Raw genomic sequence first — 13,323 nt, 5'->3', positions numbered from 1 at the left:
GGGCATAGAGGCATCAAAAGGGAAAGAAACATTTGGAAAGCTTACTTTAATGCCACTTTGGGGATGCCAAAGGGCAAGAGAATTGCGGTGAGGCATCCAAAAATTTAGAGGAAAATTGAAGGATTAATCTAAATCCCCTTTGGCGTCTTCAAAGGCCTTTACAGGGGAATAATGGCATCTAAAGGGAAAGAGACAAATTAAAAGTTTCCTTAAAAGACCGTTTAGTGGTGCCAAAGTCCAATACAGTTAAATGATGTCTTCCAAAAATAAAAAGAGAAATTAACTGTTAAGTTTAAATCCCCTTTGGAGCCGCCAAAGGCAATTACAGGGGCATAGAGGCATCAAAAGGGAAAGAAACATTTGGAAAGCTTACCTTAATGCCACTTTGGGGATGACAAAGGGCAAGAGAATTGCGGTGAGGCATCCAAAAATTTAGAGGAAAATTGAAGGATTAATCTAAATCCCCTTTGGCGTCTTCAAAGGCCTTTACAGGGGAATACTGGCATCTGAAGGGAAAGAGACAATTCAAAAGTTTACTTATAAGACCGTTTAGGGGTGCCAAGGTCCAATACAGTTGCATGGTGGCATCCAAAAATAAAAAGACAAATTAACGGTTTACTTTAGATCCCCTTTGGAGCCGCCAAAGGTAATTAGAGTGGCATAGAGGCATCAAAAGGGAAAGAAACATTTGGAAAGCTTACTTTAATGCCACTTTGGGGATGCCAAGGAGCAAGAGAATTGCGGTGAGGCATCCAAAAATTTAGAGGAAAATTGAAGGATTAATCTAAATCCCCTTTGGCGTCTTCAAAGGCCTTTACAGGGGAATACTGGCATCTGAAGGGAAAGAGACAATTTAAAAGTTTACTTAAAAGACCGTTTAAGGGTGCCAAAGTCCAATACAGTTACATGATGTTATCTAAAAATAAATAGACAAATTAACGGTTTACTTTAAATCCCCTTTGGAGCCGCCAAAGGCAATTACAGGAGCATAGAGGCATCAAAAGGGAGAGAAACATTTGGAAAGCTTAATTTAATGCCATTTTGGGGAAGCTAAAGGGCAAGAGAATTGCGGTGAGGCATCCAAAAATTTAGAGGAAAATTGAAGGATTAATCTAAATCCCCTTTGGCGTCTTCAAAGGCCTTTACAGGGGAATAATGGCATCTAAAGGGAAAGAGACAAATTAAAAGTTTCCTTAAAAGACCGTTTAGTGGTGCCAAAGTCCAATACAGTTGCATGATGCCTTCCAAAAATAAAAAGAGAAATTAACTGTTAAGTTTAAATCCCCTTTGGAGCCGCCAAAGGCAATTACAGGGGCATAGAGGCATCAAAAGGGAAAGAAGCATTTGGAAAGCTTACTTTAATGCCACTTTGGGGATGCCAAAGGGCAAGAGAATTGCGGTGAGGCATCCAAAAATTTAGAGGAAAATTGAAGGATTAATCTAAATCCCCTTTGGCGTCTTCAAAGGCCTTTACAGGGGAATAATGGCATCTAAAGGGAAAGAGACAAATTAAAAGTTTCCTTAAAAGACCGTTTAGTGGTGCCAAAGTCCAATACAGTTAAATGATGTCTTCCAAAAATAAAAAGAGAAATTAACTGTTAAGTTTAAATCCCCTTTGGAGCCGCCAAAGGCAATTACAGGGGCATAGAGGCATCAAAAGGGAAAGAAACATTTGGAAAGCTTACTTTAATGCCACTTTGGGGATGACAAAGGGCAAGAGAATTGCGGTGAGGCATCCAAAAATTTAGAGGAAAATTGAAGGATTAATCTAAATCCCCTTTGGCGTCTTCAAAGGCCTTTACAGGGGAATAATGGCATCTAAAGGGAAAGAGACAAATTAAAAGTTTCCTTAAAAGACCGTTTAGTGGTGCCAAAGTCCAATACAGTTAAATGATGTCTTCCAAAAATAAAAAGAGAAATTAACTGTTAAGTTTAAATCCCCTTTGGAGCCGCCAAAGGCAATCACAGGGGCATAGAGGCATCAAAAGGGAAAGAAACATTTGGAAAGCTTACCTTAATGCCACTTTGGGGATGACAAAGGGCAAGAGAATTGCGGTGAGGCATCCAAAAATTTAGAGGAAAATTGAAGGATTAATCTAAATCCCCTTTGGCGTCTTCAAAAGCCTTTAGAGCGGAATACTGGAATCTGAAGGGAAAGAGACAATTCAAAAGTTTACTTATAAGACCGTTTAGGGGTGCCAAGGTCCAATACAGTTGCATGGTGGCATCCAAAAATAAAACAACAAATTAACGGTTTACTTTAGATCCCCTTTGGAGCCGCCAAAGGTAATTAGAGTGGCATAGAGGCATCAAAAGGGAAAGAAACATTTGGAAAGCTTACTTTAATGCCACTTTGGGGATGCCAAGGAGCAAGAGAATTGCGGTGAGGCATCCAAAAATTTAGAGGAAAATTGAAGGATTAATCTAAATCCCCTTTGGCGTCTTCAAAGGCCTTTACAGGGGAATACTGGCATCTGAAGGGAAAGAGACAAATCAAAAGTTTACTTAAAAGACCGTTTAGGGGTGCCAAAGTCCAATACAGTTCCATGATGTTATCTAAAAATAAAAAAGACAAATTAACGGTTTACTTTAAATCCCCTTTGGAGCCGCCAAAGGCAATTACAGGAGCATAGAGGCATCAAAAGGGAGAGAAACATTTGGAAAGCTTACTTTAATGCCACTTTGGGGATGCTAAAGGGCAAGAGAATTGCGGTGAGGCATCCAAAAATTTAGAGGAAAATTGAAGGATTAATCTAAATCCCCTTTGGCGTCTTCAAAGGCCTTTACAGGGGAATAATGGCATCTAAAGGGAAAGAGACAAATTAAAAGTTTCCTTAAAAGACCGTTTAGTGGTGCCAAAGTCCAATACAGTTAAATGATGTCTTCCAAAAATAAAAAGAGAAATTAACTGTTAAGTTTAAATCCCCTTTGGAGCCGCCAAAGGCAATTACAGGGGCATAGAGGCATCAAAAGGGAAAGAAACATTTGGAAAGCTTACTTTAATGCCACTTTGGGGATGCAAAGGGCAAGAGAATTGCGGTGAGGCATCCAAAAATTTAGAGGAAAATTGAAGGATTAATCTAAATCCCCTTTGGCGTCTTCAAAGGCCTTTACAGGGGAATAATGGCATCTAAAGGGAAAGAGACAAATTAAAAGTTTCCTTAAAAGACCGTTTAGTGGTGCCAAAGTCCAATACAGTTGAATGATGTCTTCCAAAAATAAAAAGAGAAATTAACTGTTAAGTTTAAATCCCCTTTGGAGCCGCCAAAGGCAATTACAGGGGCATAGAGGCATCAAAAGGGAAAGAAACATTTGGAAAGCTTACTTTAATGCCACTTTGGGGATGCCAAAGGGCAAGAGAATTGCGGTGAGGCATCCAAAAATTTAGAGGAAAATTGAAGGATTAATCTAAATCCCCTTTGGCGTCTTCAAAGGCCTTTACAGGGGAATATGGCATCTGAAGGGAAAGAGACAATTAAAAGTTTACTTAAAAGACCGTTTAGGGGTGCCAAGTCCAATACAGTTGCATGATGCATCCAAAAATAAAAAGACAAATTAACGGTTTACTTTAAATCCCCTTTGGAGCCGCCAAAGGTAATTAGAGGGGCATAGAGGCATCAAAAGGGAAAGAAACATTTGGAAAGCTTACTTTAATGCCACTTTGGGGATGCCAAGAGGCAAGAGAATTGCGGTGAGGCATCCAAAATTTAGAGGAAAATTGAAGGATTAATCTAAATCCCTTGGCGTTCAAGGCCTTACAGGAAGCTCAGAGAACATAAATTCTTAAAGCGTTAGGGTGCAAATCAAAATCTGAGTCAAATAAAAAATTAAGTTACTTAATCCTTGACGCCAAAGCATCAGGATAATGAAGAATTGAAGCTATTTAATGCTTGGACAAGGCAAGAATGCTGAGCACAAATTAGGAAAATTGAGATTAATCTAAATCCTGGCGTTTTCAATAGATCTAGGGAGAATAATTCTTAAAGTTATCTAATATAAAAAAAAAAAAAATATAATGGCACTAAGCAGAGTAAGGAAAGAACTTGAAGCTACTTTTGCCATTTGGATGCAAAGCAAGAGAAGCGGGAGTCCAAATTTAGAGAATGAAGGATACTAAACCTGGGTCTTAAAGGCCTTACAGGAATATGCATCTAGAGAGACATAATTTCTAAAAACGTTTAGGTGCCAGTCAAACATTAGGCATCAAATAAAGAAATTAATTATTTAAATCCCCTTTGAGCCGCCAAGGCAATAAGGGATAGAGGCACAAGGGAAGAAACATTTGAAAGCTTACTTATGCCACTTGGGATGCAAAGGCAAGAAATGCGGAGGCATCCAAATTAGAGGAATTGAAGGATTATCTAAATCCCTTTGCGTCTTAAGGCCTTTACAGGGGAATAGGCATTAAGGAAAGACAATAAAAGTTTCTAAAGACGTTTAGGGTGCCAAAGTCCAATACAGTATGATGCTCCAAAATAAAAGAAATTACGTTTATTTAAATCCCTTGACGCCAAGAATCAGGGATAGAGGCATAAAAGGGAAAAAAATTTGGAAGCTTACTTATGCCATTTGGGGATGCAAAGGGCAAAGATTGCGGTGAGGCATCCAAAATTTAGAGGAAAATTGAAGGATAATCTAAATCCCCTAAGGAAAAAAGAATTTTTATGCACTTGGGATGCAAGGGCAGAGATCGGAGGCATCAAATTGGAATTGAAGGATTAATCAATCCTTGGGTTTAAGTTTACAGGAAGGCATCTAGGGAAAAATAAAAGTTTCTTAAACGTTTGGTGCAAAGCAAACATTGTGTCTCAAATAAAAATAAGTATTTAAATCCTGACGCAACATAGGATAGAGGCATCAAAGGAAATTTGAAGTTACTTTATGCACTTGGACCAAAGGCAGAGAATTGCGTGAGGCATCAAATTAAGGAAAATGAGGATTATCTAATCCTTTGGCGTCTTAAGCCTTTACAGGGATATGGCATTAAAGGAAAGAGAAATAATTTCTTAAGACGTTTAGGTGCCAAGTCCAATACATTCATATGTCTCCAAAATAAAAAGAAATTAAGTAATTTAAATCCCCTTTGGACCGCCAAGGCATACAGGCATAGAGGATCAAGGAAAGAAACATTTGAAGCTTTTTAATGCCACTTTGGGATGCCAAAGGGCAAGAGAATTGCGTGAGGATCAAAATTTAGAGGAAATGAAGGATTAATCTAAATCCTTGGGTCTTAAGGCCTTTAGGAATAGGATCTAAGGAAAGAGACATAAAGTTTCTTAAAAGACGTTTAGGGTGCCAAGTCCAATACAGTTCATGTCCAAATAAAAAAATAGGTTATTTAATCCCTTTGGACGCCAAAGAATTAAGGCTAGAGGCATCAAAAAGGGAAAGAAAATTTGGGAAGCTTACTTTAATGCCACTTTGGGGAAAGCTAAAGGGCAAGAGAAATTGCGGTGAGGCATCCAAAAATTTAGAGGAAAATTGAAGGATTAATCTAAATCCCCTTTGGCGTCTTCAAAGGCCTTTACAGGGGAATACTGGCATCTGAAGGGAAAGAGACAAATCAAAAGTTTACTTAAAAGACCGTTTAGGGGTGCCAAAGTCCAATACAGTTGCATGATGTCATCCAAAAATAAAAAGACAAATTAACGGTTTACTTTAAATCCCCTTTGGAGCCGCCAAAGGCAATTACAGGGGCATAGAGGCATCAAAAGGGAAAGAAACATTTGGAAAGCTTACTTTAATGCCACTTTGGGGATGCCAAAGGGCAAGAGAATTGCGGTGAGGCATCCAAAAATTTAGAGGAAAATTGAAGGATTAATCTAAATCCCCTTTGGCGTCTTCAAAGGCCTTTACAGGGGAATACTGGCATCTGAAGGGAAAGAGACAAATCAAAAGTTTACTTAAAAGACCGTTTAGAGGTGCCAAAGTCCAATACAGTTGCATGATGTCATCTAAAAATAAAAAGACAAATTAACGGTTTACTTTAAATCCCCTTTGGAGCCGCCAAAGGCAATTACAGGGGCATAGAGGCATCAAAAGGGAAAGAAACATTTGGAAAGCTTACTTTAATGCCACTTTGGGGATGCCAAAGGGCAAGAGAATTGCGGTGAGGCATCCAAAAATTTAGAGGAAAATTGAAGGATTAATCTAAATCCCCTTTGGCGTCTTCAAAGGCCTTTACAGGGGAATACTGGCATCTGAAGGGAAAGAGACAAATTAAAAGTTTACTTAAAAGACCGTTTAGGGGTGCCAAAGTCCAATACAGTTGCATGATGTCATCCAAAAATAAAAAGAGAAATTAACGGTTTACTTTAAATCCCCTTTGGAGCCGCCAAAGGCAATTACAGGGGCATAGAGGCATCAAAAGGGAAAGAAACATTTGGAAAGCTTACTTTAATGCCACTTTGGGGATGCCAAAGGGCAAGAGAATTGCGGTGAGGCATCCTAAAATTTAGAGGAAAATTGAAGGATTAATCTAAATCCCCTTTGGCGTCTTCAAAGGCCTTTACAGGGGAATACTGGCATCTGAAGGGAAAGAGACAATTAAAAGTTTACTTAAAAGACCGTTTAGGGGTGCCAAGGTCCAATACAGTTGCATGGTGGCATCCAAAAATAAAAAGACAAATTAACGGTTTACTTTAAATCCCCTTTGGAGCCGCCAAAGGCAATTACAGGGGCATAGAGGCATCAAAAGGGAAAGAAACATTTGGAAAGCTTACTTTAATGCCACTTTGGGGATGCCAAAGGGCAAGAGAATTGCGGTGAGGCATCCAAAATTTAGAGGAAAATTGAAGGATTAATCTAAATCCCCTTTGGCGTCTTCAAAGGCCTTTACAGGGGAATACTGGCATCTGAAGGGAAAGAGACAAATCAAAAGTTTACTTAAAAGACCGTTTAGGGGTGCCAAAGTCCAATACAGTTGCATGATGTCATCCAAAAATAAAAAGACAAATTAACGGTTTACTTTAAATCCCCTTTGGAGCCGCCAAAGGCAATTACAGGGGCATAGAGGCATCAAAAGGGAAAGAAACATTTGGAAAGCTTACTTTAATGCCACTTTGGGGATGCCAAAGGGCAAGAGAATTGCGGTGAGGCATCCTAAAATTTAGAGGAAAATTGAAGGATTAATCTAAATCCCCTTTGGCGTCTTCAAAGGCCTTTACAGGGGAATACTGGCATCTGAAGGGAAAGAGACAAATCAAAAGTTTACTTAAAAGACCGTTTAGGGGTGCCAAAGGTCCAATACAGTTGCATGGTGGCATCCAAAAATAAAAAGACAAATTAACGGTTTACTTTAAATCCCCTTTGGAGCCGCCAAAGGCAATTACAGGGGCATAGAGGCATCAAAAGGGAAAGAAACATTTGGAAAGCTTACTTTAATGCCACTTTGGGGATGCCAAAGGGCAAGAGAATTGCGTGAGGCATCCAAAAATTTAGAGGAAAATTGAAGGATTAATCTAAATCCCCTTTGGCGTCTTCAAAGGCCTTTACAGGGGAATACTGGCATCTGAAGGGAAAGAGACAAATCAAAAGTTTACTTAAAAGACCGTTTAGGGGTGCCAAAGTCCAATACAGTTGCATGATGTCATCCAAAAATAAAAAGACAAATTAACGGTTTACTTTAAATCCCCTTTGGAGCCGCCAAAGGCAATTACAGGGGCATAGAGGCATCAAAAGGGAAAGAAACATTTGGAAAGCTTACTTTAATGCCACTTTGGGGATGCCAAAGGGCAAGAGAATTGCGTGAGGCATCCAAAAATTTAGAGGAAAATTGAAGGATTAATCTAAATCCCCTTTGGCGTCTTCAAAGGCCTTTACAGGGGAATACTGGCATCTGAAGGGAAAGAGACAATTTAAAAGTTTACTTAAAAGACCGTTTAGGGGTGCCAAGGTCCAATACAGTTGCATGGTGGCATCCAAAAATAAAAAGACAAATTAACGGTTTACTTTAAATCCCCTTTGGAGCCGCCAAAGGCAATTACAGGGGCATAGAGGCATCAAAAGGGAAAGAAACATTTGGAAAGCTTACTTTAATGCCACTTTGGGGATGCCAAAGGGCAAGAGAATTGCGTGGAGGCATCCAAAATTTAGAGGAAAATTGAAGGATTAATCTAAATCCCCTTTGGCGTCTTCAAAGGCCTTTACAGGGGAATACTGGCATCTGAAGGGAAAGAGACAAATCAAAAGTTTACTTAAAAGACCGTTTAGGGGTGCCAAAGTCCAATACAGTTGCATGATGTCATCCAAAAATAAAAAGACAAATTAACGGTTTACTTTAAATCCCCTTTGGAGCCGCCAAAGGCAATTACAGGGGCATAGAGGCATCAAAAGGGAAAGAAACATTTGGAAAGCTTACTTTAATGCCACTTTGGGGATGCCAAAGGGCAAGAGAATTGCGTGAGGCATCCAAAAATTTAGAGGAAAATTGAAGGATTAATCTAAATCCCCTTTGGCGTCTTCAAAGGCCTTTACAGGGGAATACTGGCATCTGAAGGGAAAGAGACAAATTAAAAGTTTACTTAAAAGACCGTTTAGAGGTGCCAAAGTCCAATACAGTTGCATGATGTCATCAAAAATAAAAAGACAAATTAACGGTTTACTTTAAATCCCCTTTGGAGCCGCCAAAGGCAATTACAGGGGCATAGAGGCATCAAAAGGGAAAGAAACATTTGGAAAGCTTACTTTAATGCCACTTTGGGGATGCCAAAGGGCAAGAGAATTGCGGTGAGGCATCCAAAAATTTAGAGGAAAATTGAAGGATTAATCTAAATCCCCTTTGGCGTCTTCAAAGGCCTTTACAGGGGAATACTGGCATCTGAAGGGAAAGAGACAAATAAAAGTTTACTTAAAAGACCGTTTAGGGGTGCCAAAGTCCAATACACTTGCATGATGTCATTCAAAAATAAAAAGACATATTAACGGTTTACTTTAAATCCCCTTTGGCGCCGCCAAAGGCAATTACAGGGGCATAGAGGCATCAAAAAGGAAAGAAACATTTAGAAAGCTTACTTTAATGCCACTTTGGGGATGCCAAAGGGTAAGAGAATTGCGTGGAGGTATCCAAAAATTTAGAGGAAAATTGAAGGATTAATCTAAATCCCCTTTGGCGTCTTCAAAGGCCTTTACAGGGGAATACTGGCATCTAAAGGGAAAGAGACAATTTAAAAGTTTACTTAAAAGACCGTTTAAGGGTGCCAAAGACCAATACAGTTGCATGGTGGTATCCAAATATAAAAAGACAAATCAAAGGTTTAATTTAAATCCCCTTTGACGACGCCAAAGGTAATTAGAGGGGCATAGAGGCATCAAAAGGGAAAGAAACATTTAGAAAGCTTACTTTAATGCCACTTGGGGAAGCTAAAGGGCAAGAGAATTGCTATGAGGCATCCAAAAATTTAGAGGAAAATTGAAGGATTAATCTAAATCCCCTTTGGCGTCTTCAAAGGCCTTTACAGGGGAATAGTGGCATCTGAAGGGAAAGAGACAATTTAAAAGTTTACTTAAAAGACCGTTTAGGGGTGCTAAAGACCAATACAGATGCATGGTGGCATCCAAAAATAAAAAGACAAATCATAGGTTTAGTTTAAATCCCCTTTGGCGCCGTCAAAGGTAATTAGAGGGGCATAGAGGCATCAAAAGGGAAAGAAACATTTGGAAAGCTTACTTTAATGCCACTTTGGGGATGCCAAAGAGCAAGAGAATTACGGTGAGGCATCCAGAAATTTAGAAGAAAATTGAAGGATTAATCTAAATCCCCTTTGGCGTTTTCAAAGGCCTTTAGAGCGGAATACTGGCATCTGAAAGGAAAGAGGCAAATTAAAAATTTACTTAAAAGACCGTTTAGAGGTGCCAAAGTCCAATACAGTGTCATGATGTCATCCAAAAATAAAAAGAGAAATTAACGGTTTACTTTAAATCCCCTTTGGAGCCGCCAAAGGCAATTGCAGGGGAATAGAGGCACCAAAAGGGAAAGAAACATTTGGAAAGCTTACTTTAATGCCACTTTGGGGATGCCAAAGGGCAAGAGAATTGCGGTGAGGTATCCTAAAATTTAGAGGAAAATTGAAGGATTAATCTAAATCCCCTTTGGCGTCTTCAAAGGCCTTTACAGGGGAATACTGGCATCTGAAGGGAAAGAGACAAATCAAAAGTTTACTTAAAAGACCGTCTAGAGGTGCCAAAGTCTAATACAGTTGCATGATGTCATCTAAAAATAAAAAGACAAATTAACGGTTTACTTTAACTCCCCTTTGGAGCCGCCAAAGGCAATGACAGGGGCATAGAGGCAACAAATGGGAAAGAAACATTTGGAAAGCTTACTTTAATGCCACTTTGGGGAAGCTAAAGGGCAAGAGAATTGCGGTGAGGCATCCAAAAATTTAGAGGAAAATTGAAGGATTAATCTAAATCCCCTTTGGCGTCTTCAAAGGCCTTTACAGGGAAATAATGGCATTTAAAGGGAAAGAGACAAATTAAAAGTTTCCTTAAAAGACCGTTTAGTGGTGACAAAGTCCCATACAGTTGCATGATGTCTTCCAAAAATAAAAAGAGAAATTAACGGTAAAGTTTAAATCCCCTTTGGAGCCGCCAAAGGCAATTACAGGGGCATAGAGGCATCAAAAGGGAAAGAAACATTTGGAAAGCTTACTTTAATGCCACTTTGGGGATGCCAAAGGGCAAGAGAATTGCGGTGAGGCATCCTAAAATTTAGAGGAAAATTGAAGGATTAATCTAAATCCCCTTTGGCGTCTTCAAAGGCCTTTAGAGTGGAATACTGGCATCTGAAGGGAAAGAGACAATTTAAAAGTTTACTTAAAAGACCGTTTAGGGGTGCCAAGGTCCTATACAGTTGCATGGTGGCATCCAAAAATAAAACGACAAATTAACGGTTTACTTTAAATCCCCTTTGGAGCCGCCAAAGGTAATTAGAGGGGAATAGAGGCATCAAAAGGGAAAGAAACGTTTGGAAAGCTTACTTTAATGCCACTTTGGGGATGCCAAAGTGCAAGAGAATTGCGTGGAGGCATCCAAAAATTTAGAGGAAAATTGAAGGATTAATCTAAATCCCCTTTGGCGTCTTCAAAGGCCTTTACAGGGGAATACTGGCATCTGAAGGGAAAGAGACAAATCAAAAGTTTACTTAAAAGGCCGTTTAGAGGTGCCAAAGTCCAATACAGTTGCATGATGTCATCTTAAAAATAAAAAGACAAATTAACGGTTTACTTTAAATCCCCTTTGGAGCCGCCAAAGGCAATTACAGGGGCATAGAGGCATCAAAAGGGAAAGAAATATTTGGAAAGCTTACTTTAATGCCACTTTGGGGAAGCTAAAGGGCAAGAGAATTGCGGTGAGGTATCCAAAAATTTAGAGGAAAATTGAAGGATTAATCTAAATCCCCTATGGCGTCTTCAAAGGCCTTTACAGGGGAATAGTGGCATCTAAAGTGAAAGAGACAAATTAAAAGTTTCCTTAAAAGACCGTTTAGGGGTGCCAAAGTCCAATACAGTTGCATGATGTCTTCCAAAAATAAAAAGAGAAATTAACGGTTAAGTTTAAATCCCCTTTGGAGCCGCCAAAGGCAATTACAGGGGCATAGAGGCATCAAAAGGGAAAGAAACATTTGGAAAGCTTACTTTAATGCCACTTTGGGGATGCCAAAGGGCAAGAGAATTGCGTGAAGGCATCCAAAAATTTAGAGGAAAATTGAAGGATTAATCTAAATCCCCTTTGGCGTCTTCAAAGGCCTTTACAGGGGAATACTGGCATCTGAAGGGAAAGAGACAACTTAAAAGTTTACTTAAAAGACCGTTTACGGGTGCCAAGGTCCAATACAGTTGCATGGTGGCATCCAAAAATAAAAAGACAAATTAACGGTTTACTTTAAATCCCCTTTGGAGCCGCCAAAGGCAATTACAGGGGCGTAGAGGCATCAAAAGGGAAAGAAACATATGGAAATCTTACCTTAATGCCACTTTGGGGATCCCAAAGGGCAAGGGAATTGCGTGGAGGCATCCAAAAATTTAAAGGAAAATTGAAGGATTAATCTAAATGCCCTTTGGCGTCTTCAAAGGCCTTTACAGGGGAATACTGGCATCTGAAGGGAAAGAGACAAATTAAAAGTTTACTTACAAGACTCTTTGGGGGTGCCAAAGTCCAATACAGTTGGATGGTGGCATCCAAAAATAAAGAAAAATTAAAGTTTTAGTTTAAATCCCCTTTGGCGCCGCGAAAGGCAATTACAGGGGCATAGAGGCATCAAAAGGGAAAGAAACATTTGGAAAGCTTACGTTAATGCTAATTTGGGGATGCCAAAAAGCAAGAGATACATTGAATAAGGCATCTTACAGCCTGACAATGGGATCTTATACATTCAATAAGGCATCTTACAGACTGACAATGGGATCTTATACATTCAATAAGGCATCTTACAGACTGACAATGGGATCTTATACATTCAATAAGGCATCTTACAGACTGACAATGGGATCTTATACATTCAGTAAGGCGTCTTACAGACTGACAATGCGATCTTATACATTCAATAAGGCATCTTACAGACTGACAATGGGATCTTATACATTCAATAAGGCATCTTACAGACTGACAATGGGATCTTATACATTCAATAAGGCATCTTACAGACTGACAATGGGATCTTATACATTCAATATGGCATCTTACAGACTGACAGTGGGATCTTATACATTCATTAAGGCATCTTACAGACTAAAAATGGTATCTTATACATTGAATAAGGCATCTTACAGACTGACAATGGGATCGTATACATTCAATAAGGCATCTTACAGACTGACAATGGGATCTTACACATTCAATAAGGCATTTTACAGACTGACAATGGGATCTTATACATTCAATAAGGCATCTTACAGACTGACAATGGGCTCTTATACATTGAATAAGGCATCTTACAGACTGACAATGGGATCTTCTACATTGAATAAGGCATCTTACAGACTGACAATGGGATCTTATACATTCAATAAGGCATCTTACAGACTGACAATGGGAACTTATACATTCAATAAGGCATCTTACAGACTGACAATGGGATCTTATACATTCAATAAGGCATCTTACAGACTGACAATGGCATGTTATACATTCCATAAGGCATCTTACAGACTGACAATGGGATCTTATACATTGAATAAGGCATCTTACAGACTGACAATGGGATCTTATACATTGAATAAGGCATCTTACAGAATGACAATGGGATCTTATACATTCAATAAGGCATCTTACAGACTGACAATGGGATCTTATACATTCAATAAGGCATCTTACAGACTGACA

General features: G+C 39.2%; 2 protein-coding genes across 7 annotated transcripts in view; one reads left to right on the top strand and one right to left on the bottom strand.

The window, feature by feature from the left end:
• The window catches only part of LOC139762966 (uncharacterized), a 167,883-nt gene extending 167,380 nt beyond the window's left edge, over window positions 1-503 (bottom strand). Inside the window, exon 1 of the transcript XR_011715871.1 lies at window positions 374-503. The gene's annotated coding sequence lies outside the window, so the exon portion shown is untranslated. The remainder of the gene's footprint in view (window positions 1-373) is intronic.
• Window positions 1-13,323, top strand: part of LOC139762968 (negative elongation factor D-like) — a 395,386-nt gene that overhangs the window by 96,776 nt on the left and 285,287 nt on the right. The gene's annotated exons all lie outside the window — the stretch shown is intronic.

This window comes from Panulirus ornatus, chromosome 45 (assembly GCF_036320965.1).
Source record: "Panulirus ornatus isolate Po-2019 chromosome 45, ASM3632096v1, whole genome shotgun sequence".
NCBI classification, from domain to species: Eukaryota; Metazoa; Arthropoda; class Malacostraca; order Decapoda; family Palinuridae; genus Panulirus; species Panulirus ornatus.
The sequence above is the reverse complement of the archived record's forward strand: the minus strand, read 5'-3'. Positions and strand labels throughout refer to the sequence as shown.